The sequence below is a fragment of the Mesocricetus auratus genome, unplaced genomic scaffold (assembly GCF_017639785.1).
Source record: "Mesocricetus auratus isolate SY011 unplaced genomic scaffold, BCM_Maur_2.0 Super-Scaffold_6731, whole genome shotgun sequence".
In the NCBI taxonomy this organism is placed as follows: domain Eukaryota; kingdom Metazoa; phylum Chordata; class Mammalia; order Rodentia; family Cricetidae; genus Mesocricetus; species Mesocricetus auratus.
Window position 1 is genome coordinate 15,564,414 of NW_024429185.1, and position 24,899 is coordinate 15,589,312.

General features: G+C 41.3%; 1 pseudogene; it reads right to left on the reverse strand.

Moving 5' to 3' along the window:
• Window positions 1-4,476: 4,476 nt before the first annotated feature.
• Window positions 4,477-15,562, reverse strand: LOC101822394 (annotated as a pseudogene).
• Between the last annotated feature and the right edge of the window lie 9,337 nt (window positions 15,563-24,899).

The window sequence follows — 24,899 nt, forward strand, 5'->3', positions numbered from 1 at the left end:
GTGATGTCCATGTGTGTACTGCGTATGTGGAAGTCTGAGACACACTGCTGTCTTCCACAATTGCTGCCCACCAAACTTTTTGAGACATGGTTTCTCTCTGAACCTGAAACTTGCTGATTTCAGCTACACTAGCTGGCCAGTGAGCTCCAGGGATCCTTTGGTCTCCACCTGCCCAGTAATGCTGGGACCAGCATTTTTTTCTTTCTTCTTTTTTACAGTGTGGGTTATGGAGGATCAAACTCAGGTCAGCACGTTATGGACTAGTCTTTCTCCAGTGCGATTTAGTTGGTTTTTTAAAAATATTTTTATTATGCTTAATCTCTCTCTGTCTCTGTCTCTGTCTCTGTCCCTCTCTCTCGGGGACAAAATTTGGGAATTAGCTCTCTCATTCTATCATGTGGCTCTATGATTTGAACTGAGGTTGTGGCCAGCACCTTTACCCTCTGAACCATTTTGCCAACCCCTAAGTTCCTTTTAAATGTTCACAGTTCATGTAAAAGTGCAGATCAAAGTCTTCAGCACCCTTTGCCCAATGATGTGCAGGGGCAGTGTATTGTTGCTGCTGTTGCTGTTGCTTTTCTTTGTGTAACATTTTAGTAGAGTTTCAATGCTTGCTTAAACTGGGAAACTAATTAAAACAAAAAGTTTGAAATGGCTCCAACTTTTAAACACAAAGCAAGAGTTAGCCTTGAATTCTACTGTCCTTGCTTGTTCTTGCTCAAGTCCAATTAACTTATGAGTCTCTCTCTCTCTCTCTCTCTCTCTCTCTCTCTCTCTCTCTCTGTCTCTCTGTCTCTCTCTGTCTCTCTGTCTCTGTCTCTGTCTCTGTCTCTGTCTCTCTCTCTCTGTGTGTGTGTGTGTCCGTGTGTGTAGTATACAGTTTGTATGAATGATTGAAGCAAGAGGCTTTACCGAGAGAGGTGAGGTAGATTTAGATGACACAGAGAGGCCTGAGGGTCAAATTCCTGTTGCTCTAACAATGATTAGAACACATAGTGGTACGAGGTCAAACAGAGACCTTCTACTAAAGGGAATAATGCACACTCTTTCCTGACCTCCATGAGATGAGTAGACCCCTCTGCCATGCACTCATGCTACTGTGATGTTCTGCTTCTCGTCAGACCTAAAGCAATGAACCAGCTGAAGATGTGAGCCAAAGAAGTCTTTCTTCTATTAAACTATGATGGCAAATATTGACTTCTTTTATGTATCCTCTACTGTGTGGGCACTATATTAGCACCTTGCACTCCCATACCAGGGATTTGTCAGAATAAAATCTGTCCCCTTTTACCCCTTCACACACCTTTGTAACTGTTCCTGTGAACTGTTTGCCTCGCTGAACTGTCAAGTCCTGAAAAAAAAAAGCCGGAATTTAATTTGATGTTTTTTTTTTTGTTTGTTTTGGAGACAGGAACTCTTTCAAACTCACTGCCTCTTTCTTTGGCCTGTCTGACATTAGAACAAGAGTTTTTGAATAAAAAGGACAAAGGTTAGTGTTTCAGTTTTGAGAAACTTAAAAATCGTTGTGTTTCTCCTGTAGGATGGGTTAAGTGATACCGCTCACTTCACAAAGAAAAGCATCCAATATGCGAAAGTGCCCAATACTCCACACACAGTAGGTACTCATAGTCTTTTATGATTACTGTATGAAAGCATTTATTATTCTAAGTTATGAATCAAGTTTATTTCACTGTTGCATCATTGTTGTTATGTTTTTACATTATCTCGTTAGTAGTCACGAGATCCGTATAATTATTTGTGTCATCTGGCCAAACTCAAAAAGGAAAGATAAAAATGTACACTCTACTCTAGGGATTAGAAGAAGACCAGGGTGAGTGAAGCCTGAGTGGATGTGTATCTAGACATGAGCACAGCCTGTCCAAGACCCTAAAGTCAACTGGCCTGTGGTAAATTGACAAAGCTACTATCCGCAAGGACCAGGTTCAAGAGGGACGGCAGAGCTTTTCTCAGTAATCAGGGTATGAGCGTTTATGGATGATTGATCAGTGTGTATAAAGACTATCAACTGCACCTTCTGCCTTCTGGATGTCTCCATCCAGAGACAAAGCAGGCTGCCTATCGAGACCTTCTACTGAGACTCCCAACCCTTTGTAACTTAATAGGCATGCTGTGGTTCCAGGATGTACTGGTAGCTGCTAGTGAACCCTCCCTGATTCCAGCCTCATGTCTATGTGTCTGTTATTTCTTCATTCCCCCTAAGTCTCTAGCCAGAGTTCTGGAACCCAAGCCAAGGGGACATGACAGAATACCTCACCAAGTATTTAGTGGCATATTGAATGTAGTGGCTGTCACTTGTGATCTCAATACTTGGGAGGCAGAAACATAGGAACAAGAGGTTAAGGTCATCCTTGACCACATAGCAAGTTGGAGGCCAGAATGTGCTACACATGAGACAGACATAATCTTAAAAAAAAAGTAGTGGAGAGGGGCCTGGATCTCCTGAGTGTTCACTATCTAGAGATCTTAGGGGGTATCCTATTCCTTACTGTGCAGGGGCTATTTTCTCAGACATTTTTTTTTCTGTGAGCCTCTCGAATCTTAATGCAGTCTCCTCATGTCACTCCCACAATCCCCAGCACAAGCAAGTTCATTTCCTTTCTAAGATTATAGAAAGTTGGAGGGGCCCAAGAGACGACAGGGTGGAGTGGGAAAACAGCAGCCTCACTCGTTACCAGGGCAGGTGTTTCCTACTATTGCCCTCAGAGCCATCCATGTTCTTGGCCATTCCCAGTGTCCTCTTTGTGGTAAGAAAGGCCTCCTATCTGGTAATCGCTCCCTGACACCTCCAAAGCTCTGAAGAAGAAAAGACATTCTTAAGGGTCGATGTGGCTCTTAAGTATATAATGTTTGACATCTTGAATTCACATTCCTGGCCATCTGGAGACCTAACATGAAATGTTGAGCCATAGCATAATGTTGCTGTCCATGTTGGACAATACTTTAAGGGATAAAACCCTGCCTTGGACGTCATCCCTTACTGCAAATTACTCTTTTACTAATAGTTAATAGGGAGGTGCCTCAGACTCAACCCATCTTTGTTAAACTGTGTATACATCAGCCTCATTTCATTATTCAAAATAGGCAGACTAATGAATGTGTCCTTCATGTAAGTGTGTTCAAAATAAGGTACTGTATGCATTGTATGTGGCAGATAGCGAAGAAGTTTTAGATGAGCTTCAGGATGATGCACCAATTCATCGTTGAGCAAAGAAAAGCTATAGGAACAGTCTAGACGCTTTACCTGCCTTAGTTCTGTAGGTTTCTGCTCTTGAGATGTCCCAAGGAAGTACTGGCCCGACTGGTCCTATGTCTGTTCCACGTTTTCAGCCACTGCTGGTTCTGACAGTTGCAGGGAGTCCAGACTGGTGGAAGGTCCTTGAGAGTGGTAAGCTTTTCTTCATTGGTTTCTCAATGAGCCATAACTCTTTCAGATATTCACCGTTCACAGACGGCCTGCAAGCAGATCTGGCAGTTTCTATCCATGATACAGACTAGGTTAGGGTCTGGGAAACTCATAAAAACTGAGTGGTAAAGGAAAATCAATCTTCTCCTGCTTTGGACTAAGTTGACGAGGATCATTCTCCCCCATTCTCCATAAACTGGAGCAAAGCTTAGGGCACTAATCCTACTGTAATACCACTTGAAGATGAACACTGACATTTATGGTATTTAAAGAACAGTTGAGGTCTGCTATTAAACCAGGGCCTCCAACTGTTTAACCTTTGCCCTTGTGTACTATTACCCTTGGTCCCATGCATGCAACATGTATTCATTAACACATTTTGGCTTTCTGATGGCACATGCTTAGCTTGGCTACTACATATATTACTTAATGTGAATTGGGCACCAAACTCTTAATTGCTTAATAACTCTTAAGTACAATCATTCCAATGCACTTCTTGAAGTCTTTCTTTTCTGCCTTCCTGCCTTCCTTCCTTCTTTTCTTCCTTTTTTTTCTTTTCTTTTAGAGCTAATACTAAATAAGAAATTGAAGCAGTTATCCCAAGGTCTTCCTGTGGGTGAGAAAGCATGTTTTCTTAAGCTGTTTACCAATTCAGGAAAATTTCCTAAATGCTTTTTATGTGTCATTTATTGTACCAGATTACAATAAGGATGATTTATCCACCACCTGTTCTCAAACAAGCGCACTTGTGTGACTTCATGAACACCCTGATACAGCTGTGCACCTTTAGATCCTGTTCTTCGAATGTTCTCATCTTCCATCTACTAATGAATTAGACACTAACGCTTAGGCATCTTTTCTGCTCATATGCAATTTTTTACTTAGGTTTTATTCATAACCATAAACTTAACTCTGCAAAATATGGAACCCAAAGAATTTCAGTGAGACCAGAGATTACAGGGCATTGCGAGCAGATGGGGTGGTGGGGGGGATGTTCTCCTAAGCTACAGAGGGAATGGTCTAGTGTGTAAGAAGCCCTCGAGTCAGAAGAACTAGAGTTGCCCACAGTAGGAAATGGTGATCTTCTTGCTGGTCTTGCCACTCCTGGACCCGAAACGCTCCATGGCGTCCACAATGTTCATGCCTTCTTTTACTTTCCCAAAGATCACATGTTTGCCATCCAGCCACTCAGTCTTGGCGGTGCAGATAAAAAACTGGGAACCATTTGTCTTTGGTCCAGCATTTGCCATGGACAAGATTCCGGGACTTGTGTGCTTCAGGATGAAGTTCTTTCTCATGCTCAAATTTCCCTTTGTAGATGGACCTGCTGCCAGTGCCATTATGGTGTGTAAAGTCACCACTCTGGCACATGAATCCTGGGATAATTCTGTGAAAGGAGAAACCCTTGTATCCAAATCTTTTCTCTCTAGTGCTCAGAGAGCGAAAGTTTTCTGCTGTCTTTGGAGTTTTGTATGCAAATAGCTTGAAGGAGATGCAGCCCAAGGGCTTGCCATGGGTCGTGATGTCGAAGAACACATGGGGTTGACCATGGCTGCAGGAAGAGGAGACAGGGGACAGCGGTGCCTGCAAAGCCGTAAATTTTTTTAGAAGAGTAAATGTAGCTGGACACTTTTCTCTGTCTTGTCCAGTTCCACTGGACTGGTTTCTCTCTAGCCTGCTGGTACCTGCTGCAACTTATAAAATAATCACTCTAACTCTTAATATTAATTACAATTGCTTGGCCAGTGGCTCAGGCATATTACTGACTAGCTCTTGCCATTAAATTAACCCATTTCAATTAATCTGTGTATCACCACATGGCGTAACTTACCGGTAATATTCAGGCATGTAACTCCTTCCATGGCTACATGGTGTCTCCCTGACTCCGTCTTTCTCTCTGTATCTTTGGATTGATTTTCTACCGGCCTCTATTCTGCCTGGCCATTGGTCAAATCAGCTTTATCTATAAAGCAACACATATTCTCAGCATAAGATGGGCATCCCACATCAAGTAATGTAGTATTAAAGAAGGGTGTAAACATTTCTTTACCATCTTAGAAACTTTCCTAATAAGTTGAATATTTACTGTTATTTTCACTGATCTTTTTCTTCTTTAAAATTTAAATTTATTTTATTATTCTATGTGTATGAGTGTTTTCTTGCCTGCGTGTATTGCTGTGTACCACACGCATGTCTACTGCCCACAGATGCTAGAATGTGGCATCAATCCCACAAAACTGACAGTTGTGAATGACCCTATGGATGCTGGGAATTGAAATCAGGTCCCTTGAAAGAGCAGTCAATGCTTGTAGGTCCTGAACCATGTCTCTAGCCCAGTTCTTTTCTTTTTGAGACAGATATTCTTTGGGTAGCACAGACTGGCCTGGAACTCACCACATAGCCTGGGCTGGTCTCAAAGTCACAATCCTCCTGCCTCAGCCTCCGAAATGACCAGATTACAGGTGTGTGCTACCATGTGTGGCCATTCCTGTTCGATTCCTTTTGAAAGCACACTATTTCCTCAGAACCAGGAGAACTCCTCTGAACTGGACAGAGGGGGTGGGTCTTTTTACTTGGCAAAGGTCTGGGAGAAAAAAAAGATCAAAATAAAATAAAAAATTAATTAACTAATTTCCCCTGTCTGATCACGGTTTATTCTCCCTCCCTCTTCTCCTGTCAGTTCCTTTTCCCAATCCCCTACCCTCATTCACACCATCTCCCTTCTCCTCAGAAAAGGATGGGTCTCCCATATGTATCAGCCAGCCATGGCATATCAAATTGCAGCAAGACTAGGCACCTCCGCTCCTATTAAGGCTGGACAAGGGACCCCAGTAGTAGGAAAAGGCCCCACGAGCAGACAGCAGAGTCAGATACAGCCTCTTCTCCCTCTGCCAGGAGTTCCACAAGAAGACCAAGCTACACGTCTATAACACATGTGCAGAGGGCCTAGATCAGTCTTATGTAAGTTGTTTGGCAGTTCAGTTTCTATGAGCCCCCTCAAGTCCAGGTCAGTTGACGTTGTGATTTCCTGTTGTGTCCTTGGTCCCATCGGTTCGCATAATTTTCCTCCCTCTCTTCCTCAGGATTTTCTGAGGTCCCCTTAATGTTTGGCTGTAGGTCTCTGCATCTGCAGAAAACTTGTTTTTAAAAGAATAAATAGAAAAAGAAATGAGGTTCTAGTTTGGCTTCAAGAACTTAATCATAGCTTGAGATGCATTTAATAGAGCTGAGATACATGCCTTTTCTGCCTGTTTTAGGATATGTGTAAGTGAATGAGTTGTTTCATATCCACAGCTCATTTTCTCATTGATGAGATGGATTAACAGAGTTTCTCTGAGTTGCTAGTGGGCACTGACAAATAGCTCTGTGAAGACAGCCTACACTGGTACCTTTTGGTTTCTTTTAAGAGTCCCCCACTGCCACAACTTTGGTCAACTCTATCCTTCATAGTACATAGTACTAGCTTTTCCTTTCTAGGCTTGTGGCTCAAACTTGGGACTATTTAACTCTAAAGGAGCCATTTGGAAAATGAGGAGGCTATTTTGGCTACGTTTTTGGAGTGGTGGTGCCAGCATTGAGAAAGTAGAAGCCAGGGATGCTCTTACACATTCTAGAATGCACAAGAAAACTTTCTCGGATCAATGAGATGGTTCAATGGGTAAAGATGTTGGCCACCAAGTCTGATGACCTGAATTTAATTCCTACAGGGTGGAAGGAGAGGACCTATTTCTTCAAGTTGTTCTCTTATCTCCACATGCCTACCATAGCATGCATTAGTGCATGCATGTGTGTGCACACATCTCTCCCACTAAATAAATAGTAATAAAAGTATTTCCCCTTTCTCTTCAGAAAGGTATTGAGTGCAAAGTATTAATTGTCCAGAGGTTAAAAAACCCTGTTTAGACAATGCCTGGGTTTCCAAGACTCTGAAATTCCTTTAGAAGCAACTCCCTTTAAAGTCCTGTGTTTCTCATACTTGGATGCAAGGGGAGGTGTTTTAGAGGAATGTGGTAAAGCTTGGTTGAGTGATAAGGCGTCCATATGGTTGTGTGAAGCTTACTTTAAATGCTAGAGAATGAGGTGTAAGGGACATGGAGAAGCGCCTGGCCAGCTTTCTCCTGCCGTCATATTTCAATGTACAGCTTCACAAAGTTGTTATGAAGATATGTTTGCCAAATCAAACATTTTATTTATTTTATCAACGTGATTTTAATTCATGATTGCTCATATTATGACATATGCTCTTCTGTGCTTTTACATTTTCCCGTGGACAACACAAGTGTCAGGGATGGGTCTACCAGCTAGATTCTCCTTTCTGCCTCTGTTATAGGAACTCATCTTTCCTTACAGCAGGTGATACACGGACAGCTATTGCCACATGTATGTACTATGTGCGGAAGCTCAGCATTTGTTTGCTTTGCTTGCTAGTTCCAGAGTCTGTGATCTTTTCTGGAGTTAAAACATTTATAATGATGATACTTATGTTGACTTCTTTTCCCAAGAACTTCACCTTTATCTCGTCTCTGGCAAGCGTGTGAGCATTTCTTCCATCCAGAATAGAATGGATGCATGGATCAGACTCAGTGCTGTAAACACGAGAGCTGTTGGGCTCCCATCTCACCAGAAAGGCAGTGGTGAAGAAGGATGAGAGGGAGGAAGGAGAGAGAAGCTTGCCTGGATTCCTGTTTTATTTTCAGATCCTACAGAAATTTCTGGGTTCTGTCACTTAGCTCAATTTCTTCCAAAAACACTTTCCCATTTTCTTAACCAGGATCATGCTGGGATCATTATGTGTAGCCACAAAGACCTTCAATAAATCCCCCCCATTCAAATTTCTCTTTTGGTAATTTGCTACAAATCTTGATGTCTTGTTGTTATGGAAGTCTGGCCTTGACCCCACCAGTCAGCAGACTGAGGTCTGTACTAGATGGAGCCCCTTGTTTGAACTTGTCCACGGTTGTCAGCGAAAGCCCTTCCTTATTCTCCAAAGCAGGGGCTTTACTCTCAGGCGTTGTCGGACACCAGCATGTTGGACTTCATCCTGTTAGCTGCAAGAAGCAGGATGAGGCAAGTCACGTTATACGATGTAGTACGTCCTATTTTCCAGAAAATTGCAGCTCAAAGCTGTGTTGAAATTTGTTCAAACACCCAGTGCAAGTTCTTCCAAACAACGCCCATTGGTACTTGGGGAGCACATGAGAAACAGACAATGGAACGACTTCGTCGGACACGTGCAGTTTATTGCACAGGACCTTGAACACAGACCACTGCAAACAAAGCAATAGTAGTACGTACAAACCAAGGGCTACGCTTGGCAGGTGTGAGTGAGGCTGTGTCGCTCTTTCCAGGTCATGAAGGTGGAATTAGTTTTTAAAATTATTTATTGCATTTTTAAAAATTAGAAACAAGCTTGCCTCACGTGTCAATCCCAGCTCCCTCTCCGCCCCCGCCTCCCGCATTCCCCCATCATCCCCCCCCCCCCAGCCTCCCATCCTATCTCCATTTCCTTCCCCATAGGGGATAACCAGAGTCTGTCATTTCATTCAGGGCAGGGCCTAGGCTCTCCCTCAAGAGTCCAGGTTGAGAGAGCATCCCTTGTTGTGGTATGGACACACAAAGTCCATTTGTGTGCTAGGGATAAATACTCATCTACTGCCCTGGGCCCTATAGATTGTCCAGGCCTCTTCACTGATACTCTATTCAGGGGGTCTGGATCAGTCCCATGCTGGCCTCCCAGCAGTCTGTCTGGTGTCTAAGAGGTCCCCCTTGTTCAGGTCAGCTGTTCCTGTTGGTTTCACTAGCTCATTCTTTACCCCTTTGCTCATCACTCCTCCCTCTCTGTCACTGGGTTCCAGGGGTTCAGTTCAGTGTTTAACTGTGGGTGTTTGCCTCTGCTTCCATCAGTCACTGGATGAAGGTTCTAGGATGGCATATAAGGTAGTCCTCAAACTTATTATCAGGGATGGGCATTTAAAGTAGTCTCTCCACTATTGCTTAGTTTGCCAGTTGGTGTCATCCTTATAGATTGCTAGAGATCTCACTGGTGCTAGATCTCTCCTCAAACCTATAACGACTCCCTCTATTATGGTATTTCTCATCCTGTTCTCCCCTATTCTCCCCCCAACTTAACCTTCTTGCTTCCCCATGACCGCCTCTCTCCTCTTCTCCCTCTCTCTTTTTTTCCCAGCTCCCACTCCCCTCTCCCCCCTGCTCCCAATCTGCTCAGGAGATCTTACCTCATTCCTGTTCTCTGAGGTACCATGCACATTTCTTTTAGGTTCTTTCCTGTTTCCTAGACTCTCTGTCAGTGGGATTGTAGGCTGGCACTCCCCTGATCCATGTCTAAAATCCATATATGAGTGAGTACATACCATGTTTGTGTTTTTGTGACTGGGTTACCTCACTCAGTATGGTTTCTTCTAGTGCCTTCCATTTGCCTGCAAATTTCAAGATTCCATTGTTTTTGTTTCCTGCTGAATAGTACTCCATTGTGTAAATGTATCACATTTTCTCTATCCCCTCTTCAGTTGAGGGGCATCTAGGTTGCTTCCAGGTTCTGGCTATTACAAGTAATGCTGCTATGAACATAGTGGAACAGACATCCTTGTATGGATGTGCATCTTTTGGGTATATGCCTAAGAGTGGAATTTCTGGTTACAGTTTTAAAAAAATCCCCTGGGAAATGTAAATAGTAGTGATTGTTTTTGTGAAAGGGAAGTGTGGGGAGCGATTATTTTTTTCCTCAGATTTTGTGGCATGCCAAAAATTAGGTACTTGGAAGTCAGCTAGAATTTCTGCTGTAACTTAACAATTGTAGCTTAGAGACAACACAGATATTTCTTTAATTTTATTCATTATTATTTTTTGTTTATTGCATGATGTAGCTGGTGGGCATACATTTGTTGAAGCATGTGTGTGGAAGTTGGAGGGTAACTGTGGAGTTGGTTCTCTCTTTCCACCTTTACCTGGGTTCTGGGCATCTGGGTACCAATTTACCATCTCACAGACCCTGTTTTCTTTCCTGTTTGTTTACCCAAGGATTGAAGCCAGCCTTCCAGAGAGCCTGTGGATTCATTGATGCAGCTGAGCTTTGGCTCAGGACAAAAATGTCAAAAGGGCTTTTAGATTGTGTATCACTGAGATGATAGGTAGATTACTCCCTGTCCCACCCTCTTCGTTGACAGTCTTGGCTTTTTTTTTTTTGGTTTTTCGAGACAGGGTTTCTCTGTGGCTTTGGAGGCTGTCCTGGAACTCACTTTGTAGACCAGGCTGGCCTCGAACTCACAGAGATCCACCTGCCTCTGCCTCCCAAGTGCTGGGATTAAAGGCGTGCGCCACCAACGCCCGGCCGACAGTCTTGGCTTTGACTGTTCTTGCTCTTAGCCTGTTTTCCTTCACATCATCACTTGGACCACTCAGCTGGTGCAAATGAGTTTATTTGGATGAATCTGTCTGCAGTTTTCTGACATCTAGACTCAGGACACTTATCTGGCTAATCTGATGTCTGTGCTAATATTAATGTTTAGATGATTTAACAAAAAGCAAACCAATTAAAAATCAATTCCACAGTCTCCCAAATATTTCATTTATGTGTTTTCAGGAATAGTCTGTCCAACAGCCTTAAATTTAAGCGAATTGGATCCACTTAAAGATCTATGGATTAAAAAAAAGACAGCATCATGATATGGGGAATCCTATGCGAGCAGTTTTATGGCTTAATGTTGTTTATTCCTAAAATTCCCATTCTAATGGACCTGCCCAGGATCATCTCAAATAGAAAACATTTATTATGCTTGTTGAGTAATTATATATTTTTGTTATAATTACTTTACCATGTGTTGGAATCAATAACTAGCAACAGTTAAACTCTTAAACATTCCATCAAGTGCAGAAGAACAGTAAAGGACTAATCAAAGAACTGTGTCCACAGTAGAAAAAACATGATGAATCTTTTCATCACTCTGCAGTCTAGGGATGCTCTGAGTATATTGTTTTTCCCCCCTACTTTGCAGTTATTTATTGGCCAGAGGGGAGGGTGGACAAAACTTCTTTTGAAGTTAAACATCTTGCTTGGATAAGCAGATATGTTGCATGAAATCAAAGTAATAAAAAGACAAAATGCTTTATTAAATCTTCTTTATCACTATATTGTGCTCCAATAGGATGACCTAATTAAAGACACAGTTGAGTCTCTTTTCATTTGAAGAGGAGTTCACAGGCTTTCATTATTAAAGGGTTTGCACAAACAAGAACACACTGCTGTACTGCTTCCAAATTTTTCTGCGGTTCCTTCATCCTGCCTTGCTTTAACTGCTGTGGATATCTTGGCTGAAACTTCATGACTTGATACTCATTAGTCCTTTTTCATCTTCAAAGTACCTGCAAGGCACTTTATGATTAATATTCATAATACCAATTGGAGGCAGACACTGGAAGTGCTACTTTCAAAGAGGTGGGAACAAAAGAAAAAAAACAAACAAAAGAAAAGTATTTCCAGTTGATTGGGTGTATTTGAATGCTGATGGAATTTTACTTTTTGCCCTGAGCTCCTGAGCTCGTGGGCTGTGCTCTTCCCCCTTAGATGCTAACAAGTTGTTCTTTCTAGGGAGAGAACCCGACCAGCTGTTGCTCACCTGTCAGTGGGATTCTCTCAGTGTCCTCTTGATTTAACAAGCATCACCAGGAAATGGAATGAGGCTTTCATTCAGTTCCCGAATATTATCATTCTTTTTCCTTTTACCGAAAATAGCTTTTTTTCCCCTCACATAATATATCCTGATTATGGCGTCCCTCCCTTTACTCTTCCTAGTTTCTCCCCACCTCCCCTGCCATCTGGAGCCACCTTTTACTGTCTCGCATTAGAATGCAAATGAGTTTCTAAAGGATAATAATAAAATAAGACGTAATAAGCTGAAACAAAACCAGACACATCAGAATTGGACAGAACAAACAAACGGAAGGAAAAGAGCCTAAAAGAAGGCACAAGACTCAGACATAGATTCAGAGACTTATTTGCACACTCAGGAATGCCATAAAAACATGAGATTGGAAATCATCATATGCATGCAAAGAATCTCTAGTGTAAAAAAAAGGTAAGAGAAAAAGAAAAGATAAAATTTAAAAAAGATAAGAGAAAAATAGAAATGGCCCCAATATGGCATTATAGACCAGGAAACTCCGAAGCTGTCATCAGGGTTGCTTTCTGTTGGTTACCCCCTGCTGGGCATGTCATCTGCCCATGAGAGTAGCTTGTTTCCCCAATGAGACTCCCTTGAAGAAAACTGTTTGCCTTCGGTTTGGACTATGCTTGTGATCAAAACCAGCAGCTCATTTCTAATGTAGTCCCCACTGTACTTTGCTGCATTGCAAAGTTGACTCTGCAGAGTCTAAGTCACCTTCCTCACTGCTAAAATCATCTGAGTTGATGGAATGAAATTGAGAAGGAATGAATTAGGTTATTTCCTCCAAACCAAGGAGAATTTGGTCAGTTGTTGAGTTTGACATCATCATACCCCAGATACCTCCTTTCCCTGTTAAATTCTTATTCTTTTATTGCATTTTCATAGTCAAAGGCAAATAATGTAATAAAGGAACCCATGCTGAATTGTAAAATAATTATTCCAATTGGAAGTATAAAAGAGAATAGTGATCATGCTTGAATCTCTGGCATCTCAAGCTAATATGATTTCTGGGGATGGATGCATGACCATTTCACTTCTCATTTTTTGGCATGGGTAAATCTCTCAAATCATTACACAGTTGTGATGACTGGCTTGCATGCTATGTGTATAATAAGATAGAAATTATCCTCAAAGCCTGCTTTTCCTAAGTTTAGAATTTTGTCAGGAAAAAAGAGCTGGATGATACTAAAAAACAAACAGCAAAATGGTAGTTATCTAGGGAAAGTGTATGTTTTGTACCCCTAGACCTTTGGAGGTTAAGACAGTCTAGACTAAATAAGACAAAACAAAAATGATGTGTCTGAAACTCTGCCATTTCCTTAGGTTTCTCTAGAGCACCCACAATGCCCCATGAAGAGAACATCCTGTAAAAGAAAGCAAAGAGGGCAGTGCTCACCCTCTCATGTGTTGGCTTACGTTCTGAACTCACAAGGACCACACTGGCTTTGGAAATCCCAGATGCAGCTGGGAAAGGAACTGGCAACCATGACCTGTAATTTCACATGAACACTTGTCAGGGAGCATCAGCCATGAGTGAGAAATGTGAGTTGGTCTACTTCTCCTCTACTTTAAGATGGGGCCTGAGAAGTGAAGCCAGAGAGCCACTGCCTCCCTATCTTGGTACTCTTGCCCCTTCCATCTTCTCTGTTTATCCCCATTGACTTAGGTTGCCCTAGTCTTCAGTACCTCAGGCAGGATAAAGGCAAGGTTCTTCTTAGGATATATACATTTCAGTTCTTTTGGCATTTCATTTTTAACTTTTAACAATAATTTGTGATCAAGGTTAAATTAAAGTTTATTTTATTTTCAGTGACATTTTCACAACTAATTTGAACTTAGGTCTCTCCTTGTGGAAATATTTACCAAGAAATAACATCAAATTGGATGGCATAAATGCCGTGCCATTCAACTATGTAAATAGTAGCCAAGATGTTTAATTGAAAACAAAACACTGGTAAAATGTAAACATCATTACTTCTCTAGTTGTCCTGAGTGCAGGCTTCAGTGGCACAAATGAACCCGGTAACTGATGGTGGGAGGAAGGGTTTCGAACAGGGACCAATAACTCTACTGAGTTTGGAAACCCTCTGAGTAATTACTGAGCTCCTTAGTGCAGCTATCAAAACACATGCGTTTGTTGTCATAAAGATGGGTTGCTGAGCCTCCCTTCACTAGCACTTCAATATACAGCTCAGTACATATCAGGGATTTGGTCCCTTCTCTCATCAAAAATTTCTTCGGCTGTAAATTATCAAAAACTTCTTTGGCTGCAAATTAGATCATGTGTTAGTCAGACTTTTTTTTGTCAGTTTGACACAAACTATAGCTATCAGAGAAGGGGAAATGTCAACTGAGAAAATGTTCCGTGAGATTTGCCTGTAGCAAGTGCTTGTGGGGGGGCATTTTCATTTTCTTTAATTTGTATTCATTCTTCTCTCACACAGTGCATTCCAACTGACACCTCTCCTCCCTGTGCCTCCCCAAGTCTCCCCTCCTATCTCTCCCAGATCCACTCCCTCCCAATATTCCATCCCCCTCCCCGTCGAGAAGCCGAGAAAGAGCAGGCCTCCCAGGACACCAACTGAACACAGCACAACAAAATCCAAAGAGACCAGGCTCAAACCCTCACATCAAGGCTGAGGGAGGGGCAGCCCAGTAAGAGGAAAAGAATCCTGAGTGCAGGGAAAAGACTCAGAGATACCCCCACTCCCACTGTCGGGAATTCCCTTCATAAACCGCAAGCCAACCGCCATAACATATATGTACAGAGGAGCCAGTGAAGACCGTTCAGGCTCCATGATTGCTCCCCTAGTCTTTGTGAGTCCCCATGAGCCCTACTTAGTTGATTCTGCAGACTTTCCTCTTGCAAAATTCTTGACATCTTTGGCTCCCACAATTCCTCTTCTCCCTCTTGTTTCTCTCTCTCTCTCTCTCTCTCTCTCTCTCTCTCTCTCTCTCTCTCTCTCTCTCTCTCTCTCTCTCTCTCTCTCTCTCTGTGTGTGTGTTCGTTGACCTCCTAGGGGAGGGACCTGATGGAGACCTTCAACCTGGACTCTTTTTTTGCCTAATGTTTGGCTGTGGGTCTCTGCATCTGCTCCTATCAGCTGCTGGAGGAAGCCTCTCTGACGATGACAGGAGTAGGAACCATCACAGCAGAATATTGTTAGGAGTCAGTTCATTGGTTTTATCTTTGTTTTTGGCCAGTGGTGTTTGGTTCTATTCTACATCTCTGAGCTATCCAGCCTATGGTTCCTCCTACTTAGGCATGGTCAGGTGTGGTTCCCTCTCATGGTACAGGCCTCAAATTAGACCAGCCATTTGTTGGCTACTCCCAGAATTTCTATGCCGCCATTACCCCAGTGTAGCTGAAGGCAGGGCAGATTGTAGGTTGAAGATTTTGTGGCTGGGTTGGTGTTCCAGTCCCACCATCTGAAGCCTTGCCTGGTTCAGGCTCCATGTCCCCTATCACTAGGAGTCTTCACTAGTCACCTTTGTAGACTCCAGGGAGTTCCTATTGCATTAGGTTTTCACATTGCCCCTCGAATGCCCCCTGATTCCTGTTGTCTCTGCCTATGCTTTCTCCCTACATTCCTCCTCCCGACCTGATATACCTTCTAATCTTATCCCATCTACTCTTAGTCCACGTGGAACTGGTGTGGGTTCCCTCTCATGGTATGGGCCTCACATTAGACCAGCCATTTGTTGGCTACTCCCAGAATTTTGTGGGGAACTTTCATGATTGATGGTTGACGTGAAAGGGTCCAGCCCACTGTGGGAAGTGCTCCCCTTAGGCAGGTGGTCTTGGCTGGTACAAGACAGCAGACTGAGAAAGCCATGAGGAGCTAGCAGCGCTCCTTCATGTCCTCTGATTCCATTCCTGTCTGCAGCTTCCTGCCCTGGTTTCCCGAATAATGGACTACAAACTGTTACGGTGTTTTATCACAATAGGAACCCTAACCAAGACAGACTGGTTTTTAGGTTGTTTCATTTTCTGAGGCCACCCAAGAATACACCTGGATCCCTATTAGCAAGTTGTTTATCTATTTAAGTATACTTGAGCTACTATATTTGTGGGTTCTGTATGCACAGATTCAACCAATTGTGGCCTGAAAACAGGACAAAATTATGTCTGCACTGAACATGTACCCATGTTTATTTCTTATCATTATTCCTTAAATAATATAGAATAAAAATGATTTGCACAGTATTTATACCTGCTATAAGTAACATAGAGGTGATTTGAAGCATATGGGAATATGGGTACTGGTTATATGTATGTATTATTCCCTGCTGTATAAGGATCTCGAGTACTAGCAGACTCCAATTTCTTCAGGGTGTCCTGAAGCCAGTGCTCTTATGGACACTATGGACCAACACAGTTATAGCTGGCGTGTGGAACCATCACTATATTCAGGACACAGAGCACACCTTTTATAAAAGTAATGTTTTTATTAATTCTTTCGATAATTCATGCAACTTAGTCACTAACTCCTCTCAGATGCATGTCCAGTACCTTTGTGTTGTCTGACTATTTGTGTGAGTATGGAGCCTACCTAGAGTGTGGTGGATATTCCAGGTATCTTACTGAAAAGGGAAAGCAACTCCACCTTCTTAGAGGCCATCAAATGCTAATAGCATCTTGGTTGGGGTGGAGCCTTGTAAAGGGAAACCTTTTCCTTGTGAGGAGCCTTCCCGCCAGCCTGGTTCTAGAGCCGCATCAGTCCCAAATAAACACACAGGAGGCTATATTAATTATGAAGCTGTTGGCCTTGCTTGTTTCTTACTGGCTAGCTCTGACTTAAGTAATTACCCCATAATTATTAATCTAATTATGTTTCTTACCGGAGAATAGTTCCAGGCTTCCTACCCCATGGCATTACATCTTGACTCTCTTGTGTTTCTCCTTCCCAGAGTTCTCCTGGACTCCTAGTCCCACTTATCTTGGTTCCCTATAGGCCAGCAGTGCTTTATTGACAAATGCACAGGACTTCCCCCCAACATCTCCTCTTTTCTGTTTAAACAAAAAGAAAGGTCTTAACTTTAACATAGTCAAATTGTATATAACAGAACAGTTATCAAATAAGAACATAGTTACAATATTTTAGCAAGATTTAAAGAAAATATCATCCATCCCATCATGTGAGTCCAAAGTTCTATATGTAGCTTATCTTTTATCATAACTAAGGAAAACTATAATTATAACTATCTGTCTGGCGTGCCCCTCCTTGTGAGGCAGCTCCTGAGCTAGCGGGCAAGCGAGTTCCTCTCCGTTAGCTTCCTTTCCGTTGAGGCCAGACCGAGTGGTGGAGACGTCGTGGGTGGACGAGGCAGAACCTTAGATCCTGGTAAACCACTGTTCTCTCCTGGTTCTACAAATTTGGCTCTTTTTGATTTTACACAATCAAATCACGGGAGATATACCTGTTCTTCTTAAAAGGGAAAGAAGAAACCTGTGTCCTTTATTGTCGGCTTCCAAAGATTACTAACTTTTATCTGTATCACTAAAATTGAACTACCTTGACTATACTGCTACTCTTACTGCTGCTTTCATTATTGCCTTCTCCAGAAACCTAAATCTTTAAAAGCCAAAGGATAACCACAAATAAGCGCCGTATTAGAAGCCTTTCCACTATGAAACTTAAGCTAAATGTGCTCACCATTATATTGCTACCTGTCCACTTGTTACTAACAATATACAGTGCCCTTATGTTTATTCCATGGTATTTTCTTACCAATGCCAAGAAGAAAAACACTATGGCAAAGAGAATAAAAGCTAATCCCACTTCTGACACCATTATGTAAAGGGAAACCTTTTCCTTGTGAGGAGCCTTCCCGCCAGCCTGGTTCTAGAGCCGCATCAGTCCCAAATAAACACACAGGAGGCTATATTAATTATGAAGCTGTTGGCCTTGCTTGTTTCTTACTGGCTAGCTCTGACTTAAGTAATTACCCCATAATTATTAATCTAAGTATGTTTCTTACCGGAGAATAGTTCTGGGCTTCCTACCCCATGGCGTTACATCTTGACTCTCTTGTGTTTCTCCTTCCCAGAATCCTCCTGGACTCCTAGTCCTACCTATCTTGGTTCCCTATAGGCCAGCAGTGCTATATTGACAAATGCACAGGACTTCCCCCCAACAGAGCCTCATGACCAGTCCTTCCCGTCCATGCTGGGATTTTGTTTGGCTTGAGCTACAGGTCCTGAGCATATTGCACAATCATCGGAATTAATATGTACAGCTGCCTTGTTGTGTTCAGTGCCATTAACTGCTGAGCCATTTCTTTAACCCTGCAAAATTCTTTCATAAGGACTGTATGTTTTAAACTTTTATTGCAGCATTTGGACTTAGTGAGCAAATATGCAATAAAATATTATTTTAACCCTTAAGAAAGTTGTTCTTTGTCTTATTTAAATGGTAAAAATATTATGGAGACAATTCCACGTTGAGTTGCATTTTTGCAATCACTCAGTGAAATTTATATTCAAATAACTCCTTTTCACATATTCTGTTTAGTGCAGATAAAAATATACTAGTAGCTGACTGGAATCATCAAGAATGAAAAATGGAACATTTGTCTTATATTCTTTGGGACCTACTCTGGAGCTATTTTTTTCAGCTGACAGGCTATTGAATCTTGCTGTCTAGCATATGGGTCAAAGATTATGACAGACTATGATCAGTCTCTTACAGTCACCTTTTGTTGTATGACTGGATCTAGGTAAGATCCAGAAACCATTTGATGACATCCCTTGCTGCAGCAAAAGCAATGGTACAAGGCAATTCTAAATTTTTTGTTTTTTAGTCCAAAGCTTTGAATCTCTGAAGCTCAAAATGGACATCATCAGAAATAGAAAATAATTTTCTAAATGAAAAGGCCATCAAACAACAACTAACATATTTATATCTCAATAAACTTTTGTCCATCTCTGTGTATGTGTGATTTTATTATTCAGTTACCTTTTTCATTTGTTTTTATCTGCCTTTGGCAAGTCTACTAGGGAGAAGGAGAATTGGTTAAAGGAACCAAACACTCTCACTCTACTCTTAAAAAAAATCACATGACTTAAATTTGGGCTATTAGCCACCATCTTGGGGTTTTGAATCTTGAACTCTATAAAGTAAGGGGACCAGGTGTGAGTGAGGTTGAGGAACAGAGATAAAACATTAGCAGTTGCTGTGGAATTTAGGTGGCTAGTCTTGTCTGTCTGGACCTCCGGTTCTGACTGAATCTCAGGCTCATTGCCTACTCCTCCAGCCTCCAACCATTTCTGTAAACCTCTATAAACTATTCTCCCCACTTTTTTTCTTCTTTAGATGATCAGCAGACACTTCCATTTCTTACCAACCAGAGCTTTCACTACAGGAACAAATCCCAAAGTCTGGGTAACAACGATTCTACACTATGCATTGACCTATAAATACAGCCAATAGCAAGCAACCTTTCAGATGTTTGAATCTTTGAGATGCTCTGAAATCCTATCACTTCCCTGACCCTGTAGGGTTTTTCACAGTTACATTTTGCCCAAACATAGTTGGCCCGGTAGGCATCTCTGGGCAGTTGGTGACAGTGGGCAGGACAACCTAATGTCATTCTTTAGCATTTTTGCTACTATTTCAGAATCAGAGCATTGGCACTGTTAGAATGGAGTGGGGGAAGGTAAACTGAAAGTCAAATAATTTGCTGCAATACCATGGTTTTCAGAAGTGAAATGTCTGCAGTGACATTATTAGCTGAGATACTGTAGATAGTTTTACATGTAAGGGACAATTAACATGTGTCCTGTGGGTCTGATTACTAGTGTTAAGGAAGTTCTGCTCTGTGTAAACCCCAAGCGAAACCTCCAGGAAAGTTAAAGGTCCCACTCTGCTATTAAAATGAGAAAGTAATGTGCCCTTTTTTGATTGGCTATAAACTTTGACTCTTGGGACTTTGTTCCCAAAGGTGAAAACAAACACAGAGCATAGAAGACAAGTTGTTTTCCTTACACATTCTTAAACTTGTAGCTGAAAACATTTATCAGAAAATTCATTAAAACAAATCCTTGATATTGCCTACTGGTTATGGATAAGAGAAAAACATTAGTAAGCCAAAGTGGGTATTTTTTTTCTGAAAATACAGCACAAAAGAAATTTTGCATGTTTAGGCAATTACCCAGAAGGGTGATAAACCTGATTATTTGATACTGAAACTTGTAGACCTTGCATGAGAAGTTGTAATTGTAAAAGATATTTAGGGGTAATTAAATAGTTGAAAGGGAATTTATGAGATGTCCTGATTACTACACATCATAGATCCTTGAAATACAGAAATAATTAGGTGGCGTTCACAGGGTAAGTTGAGAGTAGTGTTGGCACTGTGGACTAATATGCAGACTCTCCTTTGTATGGGAAAGTCAAAGCTGCAAATCCAACCTTCTGCTCCCAGTTTCTTTCCCTCTAACTAAGCAGCTAACTCAAGGTCTCTTTCTTCAAATGTGAAGGAAAAAATGAGGCCATCAGGGGTTCAAGCCTTCTTGAGCTCCTCATGACACATAGATAATAAAATGAATCTTTCGTATAGTTCTGCTTCTCTCAAAACAGAAGGAGACTAGAACACAAGAAATGTGACATCAATTGTCTAGCACCTGACCTTTGAATGGATCTGGGAATGCAGAAATCTCCCACTTGAACCCTTACAAGACCAAACTGACAGGGAGGAGACAATGTTCCCCCAGCAAACCTCACCCAAGACAAAGAACTGTCACTATCTCATCATATATAGGTCCTAGTGTCAAAACAGAAAATGTTGGAACAAAGATGTGATTTCTGCCCCTGTCACAAGCAACCCTTGCCTTTGGACAAATTCTTTAACCTTTGTATGTCTGTTATTTTCAAAAGAGGAGGCCCAGGCCTACACCTCTTCCAGTCTTTGATTCAAGGTCTCATTTTGGGAATAACAATCTAACTCATCTAGTAATCTGATGCTAAAATTTTCATTTCTGCCTACTCTATTATCTGACGTTATAAAGTAGGGACAGTTCTAAACTTTAGATGGAGTTTGAAAATCTGAAACTACCATGGGAGAATTTGGGAGTTCTTCTTGAAGAAAGGAAATAAAAGCGTTAGGCCCATGGTCAGGCAGACTGGAAAACTGTGGGAAGATAGGGAGATTAATCCTTTTTTTCCTATCAAGGGCAAGGTTGTTTTAAGAAAAAACTCAGCAAAGGCACAGAGGGAGAAGAGAGGGAGGAAGAAGGAAATACAGTAAGTGCGGCTCCTTCTGGCCTGAAGATCTTTGAAGTGACGCCAGACCCACAGCAAGGGGTTATGGGATATATGAGGTCAAGAGAAAAAAGTAGCCGAGGACCCTTTGTTCAGAGGTTAATAGTTACACGTCAGAAGTGCTGTATACCTAGCGCTCTTCGAGATGTTTTAGAGTAGTGAGCCAATTCCGTAAAAGTTTCCCAAATTTCTTGTAAAAGAAGAATTCTATCGTTTATTACTGCCCTCCCCCCCACACCGCCAAGATATCCTGCAACGAGAGGACCTGCTTTAATTAGAAATAGCAGCAAACAACAGAAGAAATCTGTGGCTTCCTATTTAAAATTATCCGAAACAAACCTTTAATTTTCCATTTTGGGTTTTGGGGTGGGTTGGCGAGTGGATTAGTTGATAGTGACTTGGGGAACCTTTTAATAGCTCCCCAGATACCACACTGTTTCTAGCAGCTTGGTGCCATGTAGATAATTCTGGAGGGCAACAATGACTATTGGATTCTTAAGAATTGCAGCCACGAGTCAGAACCGAGGCAAATTTAATTTCAAACTTTTCAAAGTAAAACTTATTTCTTGATTCATTCATCCCGGAAGACGACAGTGTGAACTTAGCAGGGGTCACAGGAGCAGCCCGAGGAGCGTGTGGTAGTGTGGAGGCTGTCGCTCAACCAGGGTTTCCTTGAACGGGTTATCCAATCAGTGAGTTCCAGGAAGGGAGGCTTTCTTTTGTTTCTTTTTAGAGAAAAACCAATATTTTCCCTTGCATTTGGCAGCTCTCTTTGTGTGAAAGTGATGTGGTCAAGTTTTTTTTTTGTATAGTTTTCCTCAAACGTGCCGTCTTGCAACCGCGCGGATGATTAACAGGGCTCCCAGGACACCTCCACCTCTGACGGTTTAATTTACCAGGACTTTTAAAAGCGAGGCTGATAAAATTCATAAATTTGTCACATCTCTGACAGCTGATGACACTCATCCAGTTCCTTTCTTCAGCTCTCCGGTCCTGAGCTTTTTGCAAAGCCAGGTCACCGATGACAAAGCTAATGCACGGTGATCCAGTCATAACTAACCTTTAAGTGTTTCCTTGAAGGTTAAGACCAGAGGATCTGAATAAAAAGTAGCAGGATCCTTGCTCTGATCTTTTCTGACATTTCCCAAATCCACAAGGCAGAGAGGGCATGACTGCCTAAGCTGTTCCGTACTCTTAGGTCTCACATAGAAACCCTGGCTAGCCAGGCTTTGAAGGCAGGGGGACAGAATACACACACACACACACACACACACACACACACACACACACACACACACACACACACACACTACATAACCAATGTTTGACTTTATGTATCAGGAACACTTAACTTTGCAAAGAACACCTAAGAGCCCAGATAGAATAAATAAATACATATCAAAGCATTGGGTTGAAAATTTCTGTTGTTTAATGGCTTAAAAAAATCTCATTCTTGTAGACATTTTTGCTACAGTTGTGAAACAGATTTAATATACCTTTAGGATTATGTAAATAATTAAAGGGCTGTTTAATCTTCAAGAAAGGATAACATTACTTCCTCTTTTGTTGGTCAAAATTTCACTTAGAATGCAATGTTTCAGATATGTGATACAAAACACCCTGCATGTTTCTTGTAGGATGGATAGTTAGTTGTCTTTGCATAATCAAGTGCCTTCTCTGTTTAAGGGTTAAGGAATGCTAGACATAATAATCGCTAAGGGTACTTTGGGCACCTCTCAAATCAATAATGACAGAGGTAGTCTGATAGCAATTTATGAACCACAGTCCTCTAGGGAAACGTATTTCAAAGGAAAACTTCATCTAAACTGTGTATCGGCTCAGCTTGCTCAAATGTATGAAGTGTCAAAAAGTTTCTTTGACATTAGGCTTGTTATTGTCATTTGATTTATGTACCTAGCCAAAATGTAGTAAATAATAAGATTGTTTGGTGGTTTCATATGTTAAGGAAGTGATTAGAAACATTTGCCCATGCTATCCATTTTATGTATTTTTTCTTTCCAAAAAAAAAAGTTTCCATGCAGAAAGTGAATTCACAGTAACAGAACCTTAAAATGACCCATTATGGTATTCAGATATACCAATGAATTTTCTATGAAGTGCTCAGGAAACTCTGATATGAGTGTATAGTGGTCATACATGAAACATTTGTTTCTTGCCATGATCTCTGTGTAGCCAGCGGTTCACAGCGTATCCTGTTTGCAATCAGACACACATTTGTGGAGGTAAATTTGACTTATTAAAAGCGCAGTCATCAAATCTTACTTCATTTTTGCAGAAAATTCCAGATGGAAAATACAAAGAATTCCTCTTTTGAAAAGCATCCTTAACACAAATTGGCTGTCCAGTGCCAAACAGTCAGCCCTCAAAACATACATACAGGTAACATTATAAGGACCGAACAGGTTATACTTGGAATGTATATGTATATGCAAGATGCATGCAATGCAATAACATGCATTAGTGACAATATAGGCAATGAATTTTAAGGAAAGCAGGGAGGGGTATATAGGAGGATTTGGAGGGAGGAAAGGGAGAAATGTAATTAAATTGTAATCTCAAAAATAAAAGAAGAAAAGATAAAAAAGAAAGGCATCCTTAAAGTGTTTGTAATTGATTGGGAATGGAAATACTGACTAGACTTTTTTTTGATGATGGGAATATTACAAAGGATAAAATATATCAAAAGGAAAACTAGAACACAAATCTTTTGAAAACAATTTTGTTTAGACTTTTTATTCCAGGATTTTACATTGTATTTCAATTTAAAGTTTCTCTTTTTAAAAATAGTCATTTAATCAGATTTTCATATTAGGCAGATTTAGGCAGACTGTATACAAAAGCCTAAATATTTGATTATCTGTTTACCAAGGATTCCAAAATATCACACTAAAATAAAAAAATCAGGGGCAAATAGAATTCACTTGCATGTTACGACAAATGTGTAAAACTTTGCAAATGTGTAAAAATAAAAATCCTACCAGAGGAAATTTAATGGAAAAGTTACATGAGTAAGGCCGCTTAGTTTCTACTGTATCTCTTTCTAAGGGCTTAACTACTCAGTTGATGGACATCATAAAAAAAATCACAGATAAAAAAGGACCAGGGAGTAAGCTGATATCTAAGCCAGCATTGTTAACTTGTTAGTGAATCTGTTTCCCTGAAAACAGGATACAGTGAATCTGTGTATATTTAATGGAAAGTGGCTTCATGTACTGCAGAACAAGGAGCAAACACTCCCCAATGGAGTCGGAATTTCTGATCTGTTATCCTGCAAATAAAGCCTGTTTCCTAGGCTGGCTAATATTCTTATGGAGCAACCTGAGCGATTGATAAGTTATCGGATTCCTCTCCGGAATCAGCTGCCCAGGAAGGATACAGAGAGGAAGCATCGGGGTGTGTGTGGGAGCCGGCTCTGATAATGGCTTTGTAAGAACACCCGTAGTGAGAGGAGAGGGAGTATTGAGAAAGGAAGACTAAGAGGTAAGGGCATGAAAGCAAGGTGGGGTGGGC